At 40.7% G+C, this 19878-nt stretch overlaps 1 protein-coding gene across 6 annotated transcripts in view; it reads right to left on the minus strand.

Moving 5' to 3' along the window:
• Positions 1–16623, minus strand: part of LOC105692764 (RYamide receptor) — a 33958-nt gene extending 17335 nt beyond the window's left edge. For 3 of the 6 annotated variants that reach the window (XM_048654965.1, XM_048654966.1, XM_048654962.1), the window contains exon 1: positions 14981–16621. The gene's annotated coding sequence lies outside the window, so the exon portion shown is untranslated. Of the gene's footprint in view, positions 1–12108; positions 12248–14061; positions 14117–14980 lie in introns of those variants that run through there. The other 3 variants (XM_048654963.1, XM_012412197.2, XM_048654964.1) reach the window with 3 other exon arrangements.
• Between the last annotated feature and the right edge of the window lie 3255 nt (positions 16624–19878).

Here is a 19878-nt window from a genome sequence, read left to right on the forward strand (position 1 = left end):
CTACGCGTTCCGAGGTGATTAATTTTATTACGGAAGTCCGAAGGCGAATCATTTACCAAGATGCTGAAATAATAAAAAAATAATTGGCTCGGATGATATTTCTATACGGTCAGATTGTCAGAGGTCGGAGAGAGAGAAAAAAAAAAGAAGAAAAGGAAATCGAATAACAAAAGTGTGACTTGACGTAAATTATTGGCGGCTGTCCGACCGTTATATTTTTCTTCCGCGTAAATTGAGGTCCACCGCGGGACTCCGTATCCTTTCCTCGTCAATTTTCTTCGTGATTTATGCCACTTATTTAACAATACGCGTCACACATCGATGCACGAAGTTTTATTTCCGGCAGAGTTGCAGGATTCTTGGAAAGCTCACCATATTTTATGGGAGTGAATTTTCGACCATCGATAATCACGATCATTCGGTCGGTAGAGTTGTGCGGGTCGCGTCTACTTCATTTATTGCGAAAATTCATTTGAAAAATCGCGAACTCGCATGTACGTGAATTTCCCGCTCGTGTGATTTTCGATTGCAATATAATTACGGGGCTCGAGAAAAGCCCGTTAATTCCGTCAGTACCGCGAAGTGAAGTGACTCGAAAGACACGAGCCACTGAGTCCGAAAATTTTGTTGAAGGCAATCGGCGATGAAAAAAAATAATACGACACCACCAGGTCAATTAGAGAAATCAATGCCACACGCGATGTGCAGGGATGCAGAAAAAAATGAGAATTTAGGGGGCTGCAGGACGCACACAGTCTTTCATCTCGCGATGATCACGTTTTCGCGGATTTCAAACCAATTCCGAGTATGAAGAGGCTATGTTATAGAGCGTAAGAAGTTCCGTATTACCACATATACAGGGTGAGTAGCCAGAGGCATACGAAATCGACTTCGTTTATTCGTTGTCGCGTTCGCATCGCGTCGTTTAGTCTCCACCTATTCGGACACCTTTGGCGACTCACCCTGTAGAAGCTCTTTAACTTTGGGCGGAAGTTTCCAAGGTATATTCACGCTCAACGAGTGTCGTTTCATTTCTGTTTTTGATCGTGATCATTTTTCTTTTATTTCTTCGCTCCGTTCTATGTGGGAATTAATATTTCCAGAGGGTCGTTAAAATTTCACGCCCATCTAATTTTCCGTCGCCGAGATACCGGAGAGCACTGCAACGAGTCATTGCGATTCTTTGACCCTAAATTGTTGTACGGACATCGACGCGCGGTTATCGTAAAATCATTAGAATTCAGCGAGAATGGAAACCCCATTGGGAGAGATAATTAATGGAATGTATAATATATTTGTATAAAATAATTAAGATATTGCCGGTATATATTATATACGCCGAAAATTATATCAGCGACGAATTTAACGATAGGCGACCCTCGACGGTTTAATGATTTATTAAGATTATATGTATTACCGAAGCACATCGCGATTTGCATAATTACTTTGACGAAACATTTTATTAATAGACGGACGAAAATCTTGCTCAATTCGAAACCCTGGAGCTCGAGAACTTTTTTAAAAAGAATCAGAGTACGATGCACCGGAATTTCACATCCTCAAAAATCTGAAGAAATGAAAATGCTAGTTCGAGAAGTTTCTAAGAAGCGAGTGTACGCGGTGAAATACACCGGGGTGCACGTGAATAACACATATTCTGAATGTGAGTGTTCTGACCACGCGGTTATTGAAAAACCAATTTAACATCCTTTTCAACATTCAAATATAGCTTTTCGTAATAATTTTACTGGAGTAACGGTCGGAGGAGCGGGCTATAACTGTCAAACACGTATATAGAGTTGGTTTTACGGTCGCAATCGATATACCTCGTAACTCTTCCATTCCTAGCACGGCATGCATGCGCGCTCTTTGCGCGCACTTATTCGTCGTGTTGAAACTGAAAAAAATCAGATGCTTCGACCACAGTGGGTCCGAGCCTATTTCGAACAGTACTGATGTCGATTTGATTCGTGCGATCGACTCGAATTAACTGACCAATTACTTCACACAGGACACGCCAATCACTCTATGTGAAAAAATATTCAATCAATAGCTGTTATTATAATCTCACTGTATCACGTAATCATCGTCAAAAAATATCATCTCTGAATAGCCAATCAGCAGCCATTTTAAATGTTTCGAAATTTTCATTTCACGGCACCACGTCATCCGCACTGTAAACCGTTTCCACGACCAATGAATGTCTCGCAAATTAGATCCGCTAATTAAGACACGTGTGGAGAAAAAAAAAAAAAAACGTGCAGTCAGTAAAATAGAAAAAAACATCGTTCAACTGAACGTATTTCAAGTATAGTAATTATATTTATAGTTGTCAAGTTTGGCAACTTTCCATAAAAATCTAATTTCATAACGTTCGTGTTCGCAAGGAACGGTTTACATTTCCTACTGTTAATGTAGTATATTGAAGGTCAATGATTGTACAGAGTGTTGATAAATAACCGTGCACAACTCAAGGGGAGGATTAAGTGTACTGAATCAAGTAATCTGAGATGAGCGACCCGTGTTCGGAAACGTCGCGTTCAGGCGTTACAGGGCATTGAAGGTCGTAGATAAAGAGCATAGACGAAGCTTTCATTGGCAACCCAACGCGCATCCCCAACTCGAAAGCTGTAATACGCTCACAATCCAGAAGACGAAGGCTTTAGGTTTGTGGTCCATTCGTTTTGTAGAATTATTCATCAATTTGTAAGTTTTCAATGAATACAGATTATCACCATGATTGTCGGTCATCAGGCGATTAACCTGCGACCTTCGATGCCCTGAGGCGTCTGAACGCGACGTCTCCGGATATGGGTTGACTATCTCAGATTACTCGTTGAAGTGCCCTTTGTCGCCCGCTTGAGTTTGGCACAGTTATTTATCAACATTCATGTACATGTATTCGTTACTTTTGTTCACTGATGTAATGATTACAAAGGGTAAATTTTGATATCCCATGTACGAGTATTCGCGGGGTGACACAAACGGGCGCAGGAAAATGTAGGAAAATGTAGATTCTGTGAAAAAGAACTTAAACACTATTTGATGTCCCCCTGGGCATGCGAGTGATACAGTATCAGCGACTTGATATAAATTACAGATACTCAGATTATAGTGGCTTTTTTCACTTTTTTCATTTCTTTTTTTCCACAGGAGATTCTTGATGTTCCAAAAACACGCGAACTATAACTCTACGTCTATGTTAACTCGCGCAGGTTAACAAACAACGGATGGGTTGCGGATTTCGTGTGGATGAAATTCATACATTCATCTATATGAAAATTATATATTTTAGGAGCGGAAGTGGTCTGGCAAGTGTATAAGTATCGTATAAGTTTCGCATGTAAAACATATGTAAATACCGAAGGCAAATATTAGGGTGAAACATGAATTTAACGTGATAATTAAAACTTGCTACTTTTCTGTACGGGCAGTTTTCTTCATTTTTCTTAATCCTTTCTCGCCTTTTCTTTTCCTTTTTTTCTCACCGCTAATTGAGATTGATGGTTCGATAATGTACTAGTACAGTTAATGTACTCTATTGTGCAGCTAATGAAGAAGCTTTGTATGATTCTGATTCTGATTCTGATTCTGATTCTGAGCGTTAATATGACTGCAGGTTTTCTTTTTTTCCGCTGGATTTTTTTTTTTCCTCTAAACTTTTGTTCGAATTTTTGGCAGTAAAACAAAGTGTTGCCCTTTTACGACTTTCGTTCATCCCGCGAGAATCGAATCACAATTAGCAACCGTAATTAATTCCAGTTGGAACGGAGCACCATCGATATAGACGTTCTTAAATTTTGTGTAAAAAAAGAGGTAAGAGTAAAAAATATGTATATAAATGTACATCCCTATTTAATAACAAAAAAAAAAGTTATCCTACGTCTGGAGAGTACAATAGATTATCAAGACTTAAATTTCGTTTCGTTGACTGGGAGAATTCTTAACAATCCGAACTAACAAGTTGGAAAAGTTAATCTGTCGGGAATGAGTGTAGAGAATGGAAATAAAAAAATTATAAAAAAGATCAAGATTACGTTATACAATTAATTGTTCGAAAGAAGTTATAATACACTGCCACGATGTTAATATATATATATATTCGCGAAAAATTATTCTTCAAAGCTTAAATTCAAACGAATTTAAATTCAAGAACAATGATAATAATGACACAGAAGTTGAAATTATATTGCGGCTAAGCCCGATGAAAAAATTTATAAAGTTAATCCGAATGAATATATAAAATCAAAAGGATATCATATAAAATTGCCACCATATACACGACAACGGGATCTTCACTGAACTCAAAACCTCCATCCTAAGAAGAATAATTGAACACCCTTTTCACGCCACAATATTCATCCGTAATCTGTACAAGCAAGCATGACCTACTAAAACTATGTAATCGCTAGTTTTATAGCGAAGTGAATCATCTGGGCGAGGTGCACGTGATACGTGTATCATTTTTTCTCATGGAGAAAACACAATAGAATCCAAACGTCGTTTGCACCATTTTTTCTTATGATTTTTTCACAGATCGACGGTAAAAAATATCCGCAGTGATGAACCTACGTTATACCGCGAGTGTATCGCAGCAGCAATTTCTTTAAAAATCACGCCCGTAATTTGACTGCCGTCAGGGTGAAATTCAAATTAGATGGATCGTGGAAGGGGAAAAATATAAAATCATCGAGCGAACTCATCTATTTTTCCGATGAACCTGGCCTTCGTTGACCGCGTCAAGGCTATCCCTAATCAAAAGCGAAACACATCGTAAGCGTAATGGTTCAACGAAATTGGGATGAATTTTTTTATTTTTTTCTTCCCATAATCTTTTTTTTCCTACAGTTTTATAACCAGATCAAAGGATAGAAATAACTCCGAGGTTGAGCTATTTTTCACAAAGGTCGACCCTACCGAAAGATGTAATCGATAGCTGAGAACAGCGATCTGAAAAACGTGCAGGTTAAAGCAATAAGAAATGATATTCTTTCGCAATTACGTTACATGTCGCCTGAAAGTACCTCGTTCCCATGAATCAGCGTATCGAAGGTACAACTCGCGATCCAATAACGTGCGTAATTCACGTCATCTCTTCTGGGTTGGACGTGTGAAAATAATTCGTCAAAATTTTCCAGAAAAACAATTACGCTGCACGAAATCGAGCGAATTGCGTCAGCGACAGGTACACACGGTTAAGATTATCAGCGATAAGGATTGTTATTAATATACAAAATTTCAGTCGATGAAATAGAACACTTGTTTTTCCCGGGTTCTATTTTATTTCACTTTCACTCTCCTTTTACGAGGACTGAAAAAAAAACGGATGGATCCATTTTTCATCCCATTTTTTTTCAAACGTTTCTCGCCTGAACAATCAAGAATTAATTAACCCGGAGATTATCTCGTCTCCAGGTACTATTTTTGACGAGATACACAAAAATTCCTATCGTCATTTAAACGTCCGGTGATGTATGTTTAATGAGTATCAGATCATGCCCGAATATATGGAATCGCAATACATTCAGTCAGCGTGTTTTTCTCACATTTTGAAAAACGAAAGAAAAAAGTTAATTAAAAAAAAAAAGCAGCAGAGACGCGTGTACTCGATCGCGTGTATGGGATATTAAATTTTATGGGACATTCGACGGTCCATATTATGCGTCGGACTGTTTTCCAAAAACATATTGAATAATAACCATAATAACGAACAAATAAATGGAACTTTACCGTGTGGCACTGAATGGATTTCAGTTGAAAAATTTATTTTTTCTTGTGTCCCTGCGTCATATCTACCGTTTGAAACTATGCCTATACCGTGCCCCTGTACACCAGAGCAGACAGAAAAATTTTAAATCTTCAAATCAAATTTGTTGAACAAATAAACTTTACAAATAGTATAGACATGAGAAAAAAGAGAGGGGGAGGGAGGGGGAGAGAGGGAAAAAAATACCCAGGTCGGAGATGATTTTCTTCCCCGCGTATAAGGCGATTCGGTCAAATATTTATCCGTTGGATATCCGACGTCGAGGTATGAAATAAGTTAGTCGAAAGTCTGTGGATATTGTCGAGCTCCTTTATCAAGCTTATCATTATATCTAAGATGTTGAGACTGACGTTCTCGCGGCCCTTAAGATATTTATATAATATTCTTTTATCCTGTTTTCTATGGTTAGCTCATTTCTTATTACTGATAAAAGTCTACGGCGCAAAAGAACCCCCCCCCCCCACACACCCTAACTTCGGCACCGACCTCTGACGTTGGCTCACCTTCCCTCGGGCGTTTTGGTTCGATTTTTGAAACGTCTGGAAAAATGGAAAAATGTTAAGAATAATCCGGTAGCTTACTCGATCCGGTAAAGGGAAAGTCCTCCACCCTCTACCCTCCGCACTCTATAACCTCAAGTCGGATTACTCCACTCTCCGCGGTTATACATAACGCGAAACTGTGAAACTTCGATTACTCCGTTCCTAAGGGTGCAGATCGCCACGGATGGTCCCCACGGCATAGAGCAATCGTACGACGGAGACGGTGAAATCACGTAACTCTCGGAGGACGTGAAAAATATTAGATTACATCGCGCGTACAGCGTTTCGCCCGGTCCGTAATTTTTTGAACCTCACAGGAAACGACAACCGGATGGATGTGGCATATGCGCCAACGAGATCAGAAAAGGATCCGCTAACTCGGTGGTGGGTGCTCAAAATGTCAGGAATCGAAGGGAGAGAAAGAAAAAAAGGCAAAGTTCAACTTCTTATCCATCCAAATTTGATTTGAACCGCTTCCAAAACACGACGAGCGAGAGCCCAATTTTTTTTCGGAAACTTAATACATCGACTCGAACCGACTCGCGAGGGCTATACCGCTCACGTTTCAATTGTAATGGAGCCGCTGAATTTATGGGATTACTTTTCAGAGAAATTTAGTTCAGAAGGGAATCCCATTGTTCGAGACTTTCAAAAATAACAGAATTCTATTTTCTTTAGTGTCGAGTTCTCGGCTTCGGGGTAGGAAAATTAGCACGCGAAAATTCTCATTTGCACGTTGATTTTTTCGTTTTTTTTGCCATCGTCAGATCCGTGCGAATATATTCTGCCGAAATTCAGCCGACGATATTATAACGACGTGATCGTTCGCATTCATTGCGCGAGGGAATTGATTTCCATCTCTCAGATCCCTGGATTGCGCAATGTCAAGTCGGCCGGGATATCAAATCAGGTTTATACATAAATATATGTACGCGTAACACGTACGTACGGCAAACGCTAAATGAGAAATTAAACTCGCACTCCCGACAGCTCGTTTATGTGTACAATTATTGTAATATAGGACTCGCTCAAAGTCACGAGCACCTTCTCTGCGGAGGCAAATATTATCACGTTGTCGAAATTGCAGGTTGATCTCAATCCCAACACTCGCGCACACCTAAACGTGTACGTACACGATTTACTGTCACGGAGGCGTGTCCACACACCCCTTGGAATATAATAATTCCAAATATGGAGGCACTTTTAACTTTCAATTCCGCCCACGTTTTGAATAAATCTTTTCGCTACTCGCATTTAGATCATCGGTCCGATGCTGATGTGCACGAGACCCTATAGCAATCGCAAAGAAACTGCAAATTTTCGGTTCCATGTGATAATTTCGACTAGGATCATCCCAATTTTGAGAATTTCCGGTTAGGTTGATGTTTTTTTTTTTCTGCAGATGTAAAAATTGTGGAAAAACTATCGGTGTACGTATCGCCACTGTACGATACGACGTTGGACCGGTTAGATAATGTAAACGTACCTATTGATCTTAACCTCGAGTAACTCATCGGAGAATAGCATTATAAAAATAGCTAGGCACCGGAAGGTTCACTACGCCACTATCGTTAGAAACCCAATAACGGAAACTCCGATGGATTTATTTTTTTTTCCTACGAGTTTATAATTCAGCGGTCCGGATCTTGTATCTCCGTTACAAAATCCCCGTGATTCAGAAGATGAATCACAATTTCGTGTAGAATTTTCGCGAGGCGCCGCAGTTATTTTTTCAAATTAATTAATTGATATTCTCGGGCTTCTACGTCTCCAGCTGCACGAGAAAGAAAAAAAAAAAAATTCAAAATAAAAAGCTACGCTCCGAAATTTTTCGCGAACAACTTCGTCTCGTCCGCGCAAAAATTACCACAGCGGTGATAATTTTGGTAATTATCTTTTTATCACGGGAATGGTACGCGCGGACGATTACTCCACTTTTACTTACGTCTAGCAGCTTGAAGCTAACGAGAAACAAATAAAGTTGAAAACACCCAACCGTTAACCAGCTGCCAGTTCAATTTTCGACGGATTTAACATTTTAGCCGAAAAATTTCTCCAACCCCGCTAACTGAATACCTATCCGTCGAGTCGCTGAAATTCACCGGTCATCCATCACTCCGCGACTAAAAGCACCACTAAATTTCGCCGCCGATGAAATAATATTTGAGACGAACTTTTCGTTATAACAATGCAGGAACGAACGCGGGATTAGTAAATCCTGGAAGAAAATTCTTCCCCCGCCAATTATGTTCGCAGGAGACCTGGAATCCCGATCATGTGGAAAGTGTCACGTCCAGTGAGTGTGACAAATTTTTTTTACGGATGACTCGTATCAGGTGATCAAGTTTTCCGATCAAAAGCAGATAACGGATCTGAATAACCGTGAAGAAATGTTTGGATCGTAACTAAATAATGCGTTGGATCGTTTCATATGGAACGAGGGTTGCGGTGTTAATCGTGCGGTCCGAAAGCTGATGGGCGAACGCGAGTCACCTATAACCTGTTCGCTTCGTGTAATAAGGGTTGAAAAAATGGGGTTGTTGGGAGCATCTGCAGTGATTTATTTTCATCCGGCCGACATTAGCTACTCGTACAAGAGGCGGGGAATGCCCATTGAAATTCCTGGAGGTAAAGAATTTCAACAAGCTTTCCTTGCACCCCATCCCCCGGTCTCTGCAGATTTAATGTCCGGTGGAAACTGTGGTGTTTTTTTTTTTTTTTGTGCGCCACGCGAGCTACACAGCTCGAGCTTTAACTCCGTTAGATGTCTCGTCTTTGTTGACGTAACTGAGCTTTTAATTACAATATCATACGAAAGTTCACTATATCCCCGAGTAAATCTCGTAATGAAAAATAAGGTCGTTTGGTTAGAAAATTTCTCTGCAGTTAACTGCGACGGGCGGTACGACTACGCGAATTCTTGCTCGATTAAAAGCTGCGGTAAGCTCGAGCGTCCGAGTGCGGGAAAAATTTTTGCATATTTGCAACCTTCATTTACAATATTAAACCACAAATTTTACACGTTTTCCCGCATCTTTATTCTTCTTCTTCGCAATAAGCCCGGACTTCGCGTGCACGATGGAAGAACGCAAAGTTATACAACGACGTTTGGAAAACACATGCAAATGTACATACAACTATTCCCGAAATTGCCCTTCAACCGCAACGTACGTACATCTAGTTTACGTCACACAAGTGACCTAAAAAGTATTTTTGTATCTAAAAGGGATAAGTGTGTATACGATGAAAAATATCCATTGCAGTTTTCAGAAGCGTTTCCGAAGTTCACTATACATAGATATATACCTACATGCTGTCAAGAGTCTTCTATCTAAACATTTTAATTTTCTCAGAATCTTCATAGACCGCCTTTCGAATCACCCGGTTGTTGATATCTTTCGACCAGATTGTCTGTCGTAAAAATAAAAATAAAAAATTTCCAAAATTTTCCAACCTCGCGTCAACCCTTTTGCAACCGTTATGCCGAGAATGTAATGTATGTAGTTATTACTCATACCACGTGAAATTGACCAATTTCAAGCTACGCTAAATAGCGCGGGTAGAGGTGGGCGGGGGGAATTAATTACATTCTTTATCATGGATCAGATATTACATATAGATATCACATTTTCAAATGGCACGCAGCGAATTTCCTGAAATTGATAAGGTCGTGTGTACACCGGTCTTTGTGGGCAGTGGTAAACCATTTATACTATAGGTATAGTAGTAACGTGATATACTTTCCTCGGTCAGGAATGACCGACCGTTCAACTCTATAAAATAAAAAGCAATAACTATTTATGGCTTTGTCTACTTTATCGCTAATTCATACCATGATCGAAATCCAGACGTAGAGGATACATTTGTACATTGGTTATTTACTTGTCGTCAAGGTTTCAACGAACACGCGAGCCTTTAACCCGTTATTACACATCCTCTAATTCGTATCACAACGGGTATCGAATGAACGTAAATTAGACGCCTGCAATCGAACCTGACGCACGGGCCTTCTGATATGTATGCCAGATAAATTCTTGTGTATTATTTAAACCATGCTCCCTCGTCAATCGAGTTCGACTCGATTCCTGGACAATGCATCCCGCAGCGAAACGCGGTCGTCCACGAGACGCGGCAGGAAGGAAAACGCCTCCTTGAAAACTTAAAAGTCGAAGCCCGTTCGCGCCGGTGCCTTTCTTTTCGTTCTATTAGGTAACGAGATGTTGCCTGTTACGAAGGTTGCACCCATAAAATTCTTCAGACATTTGTATAACTTTGAGGCAACAAATTTCTATCCCTCTCCCGCCAGTTTCGTGTGAAATTTCGCGCGGGTATCGGGGTCCGAAGGTTACCAGAAGGGTTTCGGAACGTGCCAACGTCCCGTTACTTCGAAGCTCCGTAATCACTCTTGTTACTTAATTTAGCGATGCACCAAAAACCGTGATACGCTGTACGTGGTACGCGTTAGATGAACAAACCGATTGATCGTATTCTGCTCGCTCGATACACTCGCCCGGTTTCAAAAACTACGAGAACCTACGCCAATCGGTTCTCAGCTAGCCAACGTACACGGCTATTCAAGAATATCGAATACCTACGGGGATAGGGGAAAACCCAAAAGCAAAAGCAGAACCTTGATTCTGAACAGCGATATCCTATTTCGCAGTTGTGTATCACAGCCAAAATTACGTCGGACGTCAATTAACGATCGAGCACAAGAGAAAAAAAATGAGATCTAATGGAACTGGAACTGGAACACGTTCGACTAGTTTGCAGCATGACAGCTGGAATTTACACCGGTCGGATTAGAATTCGGAATATCATCATGCGAAATAAAGAAACAAAAAAAAAAAAAAAAAAAACTCAACTATGTGAATGGGTACGAATAATAATAATAATAATAGCTCTTTATCCCGCCGGCATAACTCTAGTAATGTTACATTGATTATTTTGCTAATTTTCGACGAGTGCAGTATATATACGTGAAAATTATTTATACATCTCGACGTTTCTATTATTAATAATTTCTAATTAGTAAACCATGAACGCGCGGTTGGAGGTTAACAGACGTTGTTCCTTGTCAAAAGCATAATCCGCAGTCATCGAAATTTCACTGAAATTCGAAAGACGAAATAACGGTCTGAAAAAAAATTTACTAAACAAAAGCGTGCGACGCACCAATGCAGAATTCGAAGCTGGGTACACGCAGCGAAATTGGAGAGCTTTCTCAGCAGAATGAATTCATATAGAGACAAAAAAGGCGAATCAACGTTTCTGTCTCTCAGACCGACGTACGAAAATGTTTTTTGTTTTTTTTTTCATAAGAAATATGAAAAGAGAAAAAAAACCTACCCCCTAGGCCGTATTTTGGCTTCGAACCACAAGAAACACATCGTACTCGCCATTATACTCATCGGCTTTTAGCTAATCAACGTAGCAACTCGGGATAAATAACTGTCCCTTGATCTCGTGAGACTAAAATGATCCTTAATTCCTTAGGTACGTATGAAAATGTAACGTACCTACCTATGAGTATATCCTGCAGGTATTAATCTGACGAGCAGTCTGTGATTCTTCGAATCAAAAGACAGCCCGCGGGATCGAGATATTCGAAATCCTTTGACTGAGCGCTCGTCAATTTTCCAGGGAGCTGAAACCCTGCTAGCCGAAAGCCTGGAAGCTCCCGCAGCTCCCGCGGCTCCCGCAGCTCATGTGGGTCAGGTGTAACGGTAGGCGCTACTTATTTTATGCATAGGGGTTGACAAAGAGCAGACCGCGGAACCGTGGCCAATAAAATTTTACCTCAACTCCCATCGAAGCGGCGCGGTTACTCCGGGGACTCGGAATGGGCCATAATTTCCGAGGTTAATTCCACCTCGGCAACCAAGGGCTGTTTCGCGTTAGATAAAAGTCCTTACGTTGGAAACGATTAAACAGGTCGCTGAAGAGAGAGAGAAAAAAAAAACATTAGTCCGTTTTCTACTGTGGATTTGAAATAGCGAGCGAACGATTATATTTCTGCTAGAAAATACGTGGGTACTTCGCAATCGCACCGGGATGGAAAGAATCAAAGATTCATCCCATGCGACGCATGGTTTTATGGGAATACGGAATAACGGAGGAAAAATACGCTTTCGTTCCACGAACCAATCGGGATCAATGTTCGCCAATTATTTATAGGGAAAAAACGAATGGTTCGGTTACTGATGTGTTCGCCCTCGTTTACGACTAGGAAAACAACGAAAAATTCTGGGCACAGGCAACCGATTCCACAATTAGGTATGCTTGATCGGTTAGAGTTGAAGTTTGACATTCATTTGACAAGTTTACGAGCGATTCATCCCGCAGACACAAGGTTTCCATTGTGTTTCGGATAATTTTTCGCGATAATTAAATCTGCAGACGCCGCGAATTTCGGCTAATCTCGACTCAACAGTCGTGCAGATATATCAAGTCACGTTATAATATTTATCAAGACGTTTGCACCGTATAAAGTAAATAATAGTATCACATGTTATTTTAGCCTCTTTTCAAACAGTTCTTGACTATAAAGAACAATGCAAATATCTCTAGAAATAATATTGTTTCGAAAAAAATATTTGCGGAGGCAGCTGCCGATCGGCGGTGTGCGTGCGATGTTGTTTTACTTTTTCATTTTCCTTTTTTCATTTTTTCATTTTTTTTTTTTTTTCCCTCTTCTCTTCTCATCGACAAAGAACATCGCACTCGCTGAACATATTTGCGCAGACGTATGTGCATACCGGTACATGAAAATTAAGTAAATATGTACAGAGGAGGCAAGTGAAGGTAGCTGCACGTATCGGGCATCAACTATATAATTGTTTATCCGATTATTCCCTGCAGAGATTACGAAATAATTAGAAAACTTTTCACCCCACGGGGGATACGGTGAATCGAGGTACACGCGCCCATGTGATTTCACCGATAATTATCACGGCATGTCATCCGGAAATTATTAATTCACCAAATTCTCTTCGTAGATTTTAGTTTCACAATCATCCGCAATTTGGGTCCAAATTAAATGATATTCGGCTTTCGAGGATCATTATCCTCGGCCTATTCGGCGTAGTTACACGGACGATACAAGATTTAATTCAGCGAATACTGGAAATTGGAAATTTTACCGAATCCCATCCCCATTTCGTAAAACTTGAATGGATCAATTTACGTCATTATTCGAGTCACGATCAGGTGCTCCCTGGATTTAGATTCTGACTTTTATAACTTGATTTGGTAATCGATCGTTCCTCCATAATTATCGGAGTATACCTGAAACTCATTGATACCACATCCTCCCGGAGAAGAAGTTAAATGAAATAAACGATTTCCGATTCTCAACCAACCCGAGAATTAGTACCTACGAGTTGATTTCTTATGAGTATCACGTGAAGTGCGGGGTAGGAATCTACGTCCGCCCCATCAACCGAATCAATGATTACCTTGCGTTGTTTGCGAAAAAGAAGATAGACGTAGAAAACAATATTAAAAAAAATTGGGCATCTATATTATACGCAGAAGAGAAGAAATCCAGACCAGAGTCAGATACTTTGTGCGGCAAAGTTTTTCGGATGTACGAATTTCCGGAGTATTTTAACACGAGCCATTTGGTCCCACGGTACTTAGGCGTGAAGCCGATGCGAGTAGAATGTCGATTTTTTTGGGATTTTCTCCCTACCGGTAAAAGGAGATTCATAAAAAGAAAAAACAAAATGGATGTGGCGGTAAAATACGTACATAAACCGCTTTGGGGTTTCAATCTGGACTCCATCGATCACCGTGGAGGTAAACATCAGGCACCTGATTGGGAAGTACACGCCAATTATTTGATGGGGCATGGGAAAATCGGGGGCTCGCGGAACGCGGTGACGCGGTGATTCGGGTGCTAGAACTGCGTGTATTGAACAAAACCGACGGACCGGAAACACGTTACCGATTCAAGCTTCAATGAGGCAAACAAGTTGCACCGTTAACAAATCATCGCTTCATCGTACCGTCAACCGCGTAATTCCGCCGCGTAGGTACGCACATTCCTCTGATAGTCGATGGTAAGTTCGCAATGTAGTAAACGGTCGTGCGAAAACTGCGGTGAATATTCGCGGGGTACGTAGTGGCCGTTAAACGTTTACGTTAGCGCGGATGCGTGTGAACGTCCAGCAAAAATGTAGATGATATAACGCACGAATGCATAAATTCTCGTGAGTGTTAATCCCAACGCCTCGGTTTGGTAAAACTCCAATGAAAATATCGTGAAAATTGTTTGGCCAAAGTAACGAGGCAACTCGAAGGATTACGAGTTTGAAGAAAGTGCGGCCGCACCACCCCGAAAGCTTCACGCGTCGCCACCGTGTTGGAAAACAAAGTGAAGAGAACGAAAAAATAAAATATGATTGAGCCAGAACGCTCTCGTTATGCTAAGCTGCTGGCGAAACGCCGCTGAACCAGTTCCAGACAAGCGTATAAATTTTTTCAAAGTTTTCCTTTTATTTTGGAACAAAAAATTTTCCTCTTACCTGGCTTGGAAGTTTCAAAGTACGCGTCGATAATCATTCTTAACATATCGTTTCACAAATTTATGTATAGGTAACATACGGTTGTCCATGGCTCGGCTATTTCTTTATACAGTTTTAAATGAAAATTTAACGAGGGTACTCACCCGATTAGCGTGTCACCGCTAATTTCACGTAACCATCGGCGCGATCACAATGTTATCTTCGGCGATACTCAATTTGCACTGGATTTCACACTTATTGATAAAAACTTTATTATTTCTGATTCACTGCGGCTGAATACGTGCGTTTTAATTATCTTTACTTTCATCGTAGCAGTCTGATCTGTTTATCCTCGAAGATTAACTTCCGAACTTTTTTAAAATAGTTCTTCGATCAGATCGATTTCTTTTTTCTTTCTTTTGTGAACAAACATTTCATTAGCACATATATTCTCGCACTACCTGCTTCACGGTACAAAATCTGCGATTTTCTGAGTCAAAAATATTTCGAAAAAATCGATATTATTTTATCAGGAGAAATGCTAACTCTGTAGCGATCGTGTGTGCCCTTCGGATCGCCACGGAATCCCAACGTCTTTTATTAAAGGCTGAGCGAGTGAAGTACGTATTGTTAACTGTTCTTCAACGGTTTATCAATAGAAAATCTTGACCCTGTTTTTTCTATCGATATAATAATGAGACGGTTATAAATATTAGCCACAACACACAAATTACACTGACGGATGAATAATGATCGGACTTTGTCTTATACGCCCGTTGCTAATATTAGAAACGCGTTAGCTTCTGATCATCTGAGCGGCTGATGTGACAACGGGAAAAACAACCTGTAGAATTCCACGCTAAATGAGCGCTCTTAATTGATGTTTATTTAATTTCGTACTTTTTATTTTATCCTCGCCGTGCGTCTACTATATTCAGTTCGACCGGTTCAGCACCCTCGACACTTCTGATCACGGAAGGTGATAGGATTCCAAACGTTACCACTCGATGACTCCTCGCACTCTGAACTTTGCACCGTAATAACGTTGTCCGGAGGAGCGGTGTGATTTCGAAGAAAAGTTTAATCGCTGGGACAAAACTTTGTGTTTCAGTGAATCGACGCTGCTCGACTTTGAATCTCTATGTCGTTTGATTTCAACGTATCGGTTCCTCGATTCCAACGATGGTAAATATCTTGACAGAAGACTGTGCAGGAAATGAAAGAGACCGTACGGGGCGGTCGCACATGTGGGAGACTTCTTGGACCGATTTTAAATCGAGTACCTTTTCTCGCCCCCTTCTCAACAAAAATAATTAATTATCCAGATCGTCGCCTTTTGAATATCAAATAACAAGATCAATTCTTTCTGTTATCCCATTACGAAATCGAGTCTGTTTCATTCCAAAAATAGCTTCGGAAGTTGGATAAATTTGCTTACTCAGATGAGAAATTTATCGGACAACGTCGTACCGCACTTTGTTAGGTAGTCGAACGAACGTACAGTTCTCTCTTCTGTTTCTGACGGGATATTTTATTCGAATCGCCTTTGAGCGATAGCGATGATCTGTTAACAAGGTAAAAGTTACTCCTATTCGAGTACCGCGCCAGACGGAGATTCACAACAGAATGTTCGCCGGAGCCGTAGGCAATGCGCGATGCGCGTTTTGGCTGGAGGACCGCGGCGCTGATCGCCGTATTTCCAAACGCATGCGACGTCTCCATCACGTCTCCGTAGCCTCGAACTTGTACGTACCCGGTTTCCATGTCACCCCCCCGTATGCATATTTGCCTTGTACTCCATCCTACAAAACAACGATTACTCCGAAATGGGTATTGCGCTACATTATTGCCACTCGCCACCGAGCTTAAACACGGTCCCTCGAATTTCCACCCACCCTTGCGATTACGTTTATTCTTAGTCTTCGTCTTTCATTCATGGAAATTGCCTTCGGAATCTCTCGCGCCCCTTCGAATCGCACGTCTTCACTTCGATATAGAATGGTTGAATTTTTCACAGGAGCGTCGAATTGATTTTTTTTTTAATTTTTATCGCGACATCGTAACGCGTGAAATATAAAGCACGGACAGTCACATATCGTGTGCCACGGTTGATCATTTATCGGAAGAAACGCCCATGTGTATAGTAAAGCCATAATTCATGATACCGCTGAAAATTATTTTTATCGTCATAAATGACGTTCCACATTCGAAACCAAGGTCTGCGGTAATTCCATTACAAGGGTGACAGACGCTCTAATGACCCGACGAGATCAGTCCAATAATTGCCTACCCTCGTGCAGAGATATAATTGATATAGAGAAATCTGCACCTGCAGCAATACGGGAAATGAAATTGTTTTTTTTTTTTTTTTTTTTCTTCTCGTTTTTGGGAACCGAGCTTAAAACGTCGGGGCGTAGCTGGGGGTTAATTATCGTCGGTGACTCACCCGGCCGCGTTTAAACGTACTTGAACGTGGTAATCGCATTCAAATTATTCCTGCACACAAAAAAATAAAAAGAGAGAGAAAAAAAAGAAATAACGAAAAACCGCGTACGTAATTCTCGAGTGGAAGTTGACCGCGATTAAGTCCAATTTGGCGGTGGTTCTTCGCGGAGGATATAACGAAGTGTACTGTCGCAAATTATCCAAACGAACTTCCTGCAAAAGCCGAAAACGGAAAGAGGAAAGTAAGAGGGAAAAATTTATTCAGGAGCGAAAATTCGTACGCGGCTGTACGGTGCGCGATCGTCGGCCTTCGGTTTTTGCGAATAAATATCGTTCGATGCTAATTCCGTCGTCGACATCGTTCGTACATGATTCGGCGTCGGCGTTGACCAGGGTCAGTTGATCGAATGCTTACGTGTACACCTTACAGATGAATTTCCGGTTGAAAAATATCATCCCGGACGTGATTTGTATATAACATTGTACGGAATGCATATTAAACATGGCACGATTCAATTTTAGCTACTCATATTCATCGTTAATGAGCGCAGGTAAGTATTACACAGGCGCCGGTTGTAGTCGTATGAAATAGCTGGAATTTAATCCACCTCTGATTTACGCCACTCAATGTCAAGTACAATTTTCTCATTCGGCATCAGATGTGCCTACGCATCGTTACGGGAATTCGTTTATAACCCCCGCGCGATCACACCACGTTGCATTATTTTCTAACTCGTATTGTATATACCGGATTAATATATCCGACAATCACTGGAATTTACATGGATTTGAACCGTGGAGATACGGGTCTGAATTCCGTTGCAACGTGGAATGAGAATACAAATTGAAAAAAAAAAAAAAAAAAGTGTTCTCAAAAGTATAATAAATCGGGTAGGGTCGTTGATAACGTTAATACGGCGCGGATCGTCAGACACGTCGTTACTCATTCCCGAGCATCTGCATTCCCCCGTATATACCGAAAGGGTTATACAATTTGCTAACGATAGAACGTCACGAGCATCAAGCTTTTGAAGAACCTCGTTTTCGCCCCCGTCCGAAAAAAAGTGGAACAGACAAAAAAAAATGCGAAAATAAAAAATGATGTAAATAAAACGAAACGATGACGGCTCCGTCGTGTTCCTTCAACCACCGCGTGTGCAGGTCGTACGTTAATATCGGACAAACCATTCATCAACCGCTCACTCGCTCGCTCATTCGCCCTCCAGGTCCAAATAAATAATCAAAATCGCCAATTTTTTCGTTTTTTTTTCCTCTTATCTGACATCCAAATAATATATTTCGATACGGGAGGACATGCAATTTTTGAAGATTTGTTTTGCACGTGACCACGTACTAACGTGCATAGTAAATGGTGTACGTACGTACGTATACATGCATTTATATGTACCTTGTACAACAATTTTACCGGCTAACGAGAAGCGCAAAGATATTTTTCTCATTAGAACTCGAGTTGCGAATAATTTAAAAAACTGCCCGAGCGAATCGTTGAAATCGGCAGGAAAAATTATCACCGGAACGTACCGTATACGGCAAAACGGTCGATGTATTTTTTAGGTGCGAATCGAAGAGTACGTAATGGGATGATTATCATCCGCTCCATTAAACCTTGTCTGGTCAAAAGTATTCATCTATTTTTATTTTCTTTAAAATTTTCTTTAATTTATTTGTCTCGCGAATTACCTGAGGTATACACACAGGTATATAGGTGATGATGTACGTCAGTTCGAAGTGCCAAAAATATTTTTCTTTCAATGTGAATTTTATAAATTATGAGAATAAAATTAATTTGTACAATAATCAGCCCGTTATCTGAGCGTCTGTGACAAATATTTACGAAGCAACGTATAATCTCATCGCGTAACAAAGTACGTACGTAGCCGTTCAATATAGAAACTATAGACGCGACGACGGACGATTTTTCATAAATTTTAGCAGCAAAAATCTTCGAAGCCTGGTTGTGTACAGTATTTAGTTTTCTTACTCTGACAAAGTTTTTCGTCTTTCCCGACTTTTTTCCGCCACCCAAAGATTGATAAATATTGCGCAAGAAAAGATGGGGCGATTTACGCGACGAGACTAACCGCGAGGAAAAAGGGTGTCTTAGACGAACAGTGCAATTAGTTGTTCCATTCAAGGCACACTGCCAATCCACCCCCGACGTAGGGTGAGTTTGACCTTGGAGAGAGATGAAAACAGACGCGCGTATAAGAGAAAAGTAAATGACACAGAAGAAACATTAGGCGTTAATGGTTTTCACGTTAAAAGAAACTTTCGAGTCGAAGAGTTTGACTAAAAAATTACGCGACGCGGTGTACGACCATTCGTGACGTTTCCAACTTTGAGAATGCGAGCGGTTCGAGGAGTCTGAGGTAAGAAATAGTACGGAACGAGATCGAAATAATTTTCAAAGAAATTAATGTCAAGAGAACTTTGCCGATTGATTTTTCGACGCACGGTCCTCAGAGCTCGATACGCGATGGGGGGATGTTGAGTACCGTGGCCCAAATTAGATCGCCACATATAACGCTGGTATAATATAAGGCTCTTCTCTTTTATTTCCAATTTTCGTTATCAAGCTCTTTATTAGCTCTCGTAC

Source organism: Athalia rosae, chromosome 4 (assembly GCF_917208135.1).
Source record: "Athalia rosae chromosome 4, iyAthRosa1.1, whole genome shotgun sequence".
Lineage (NCBI taxonomy): Eukaryota > Metazoa > Arthropoda > Insecta > Hymenoptera > Athaliidae > Athalia > Athalia rosae.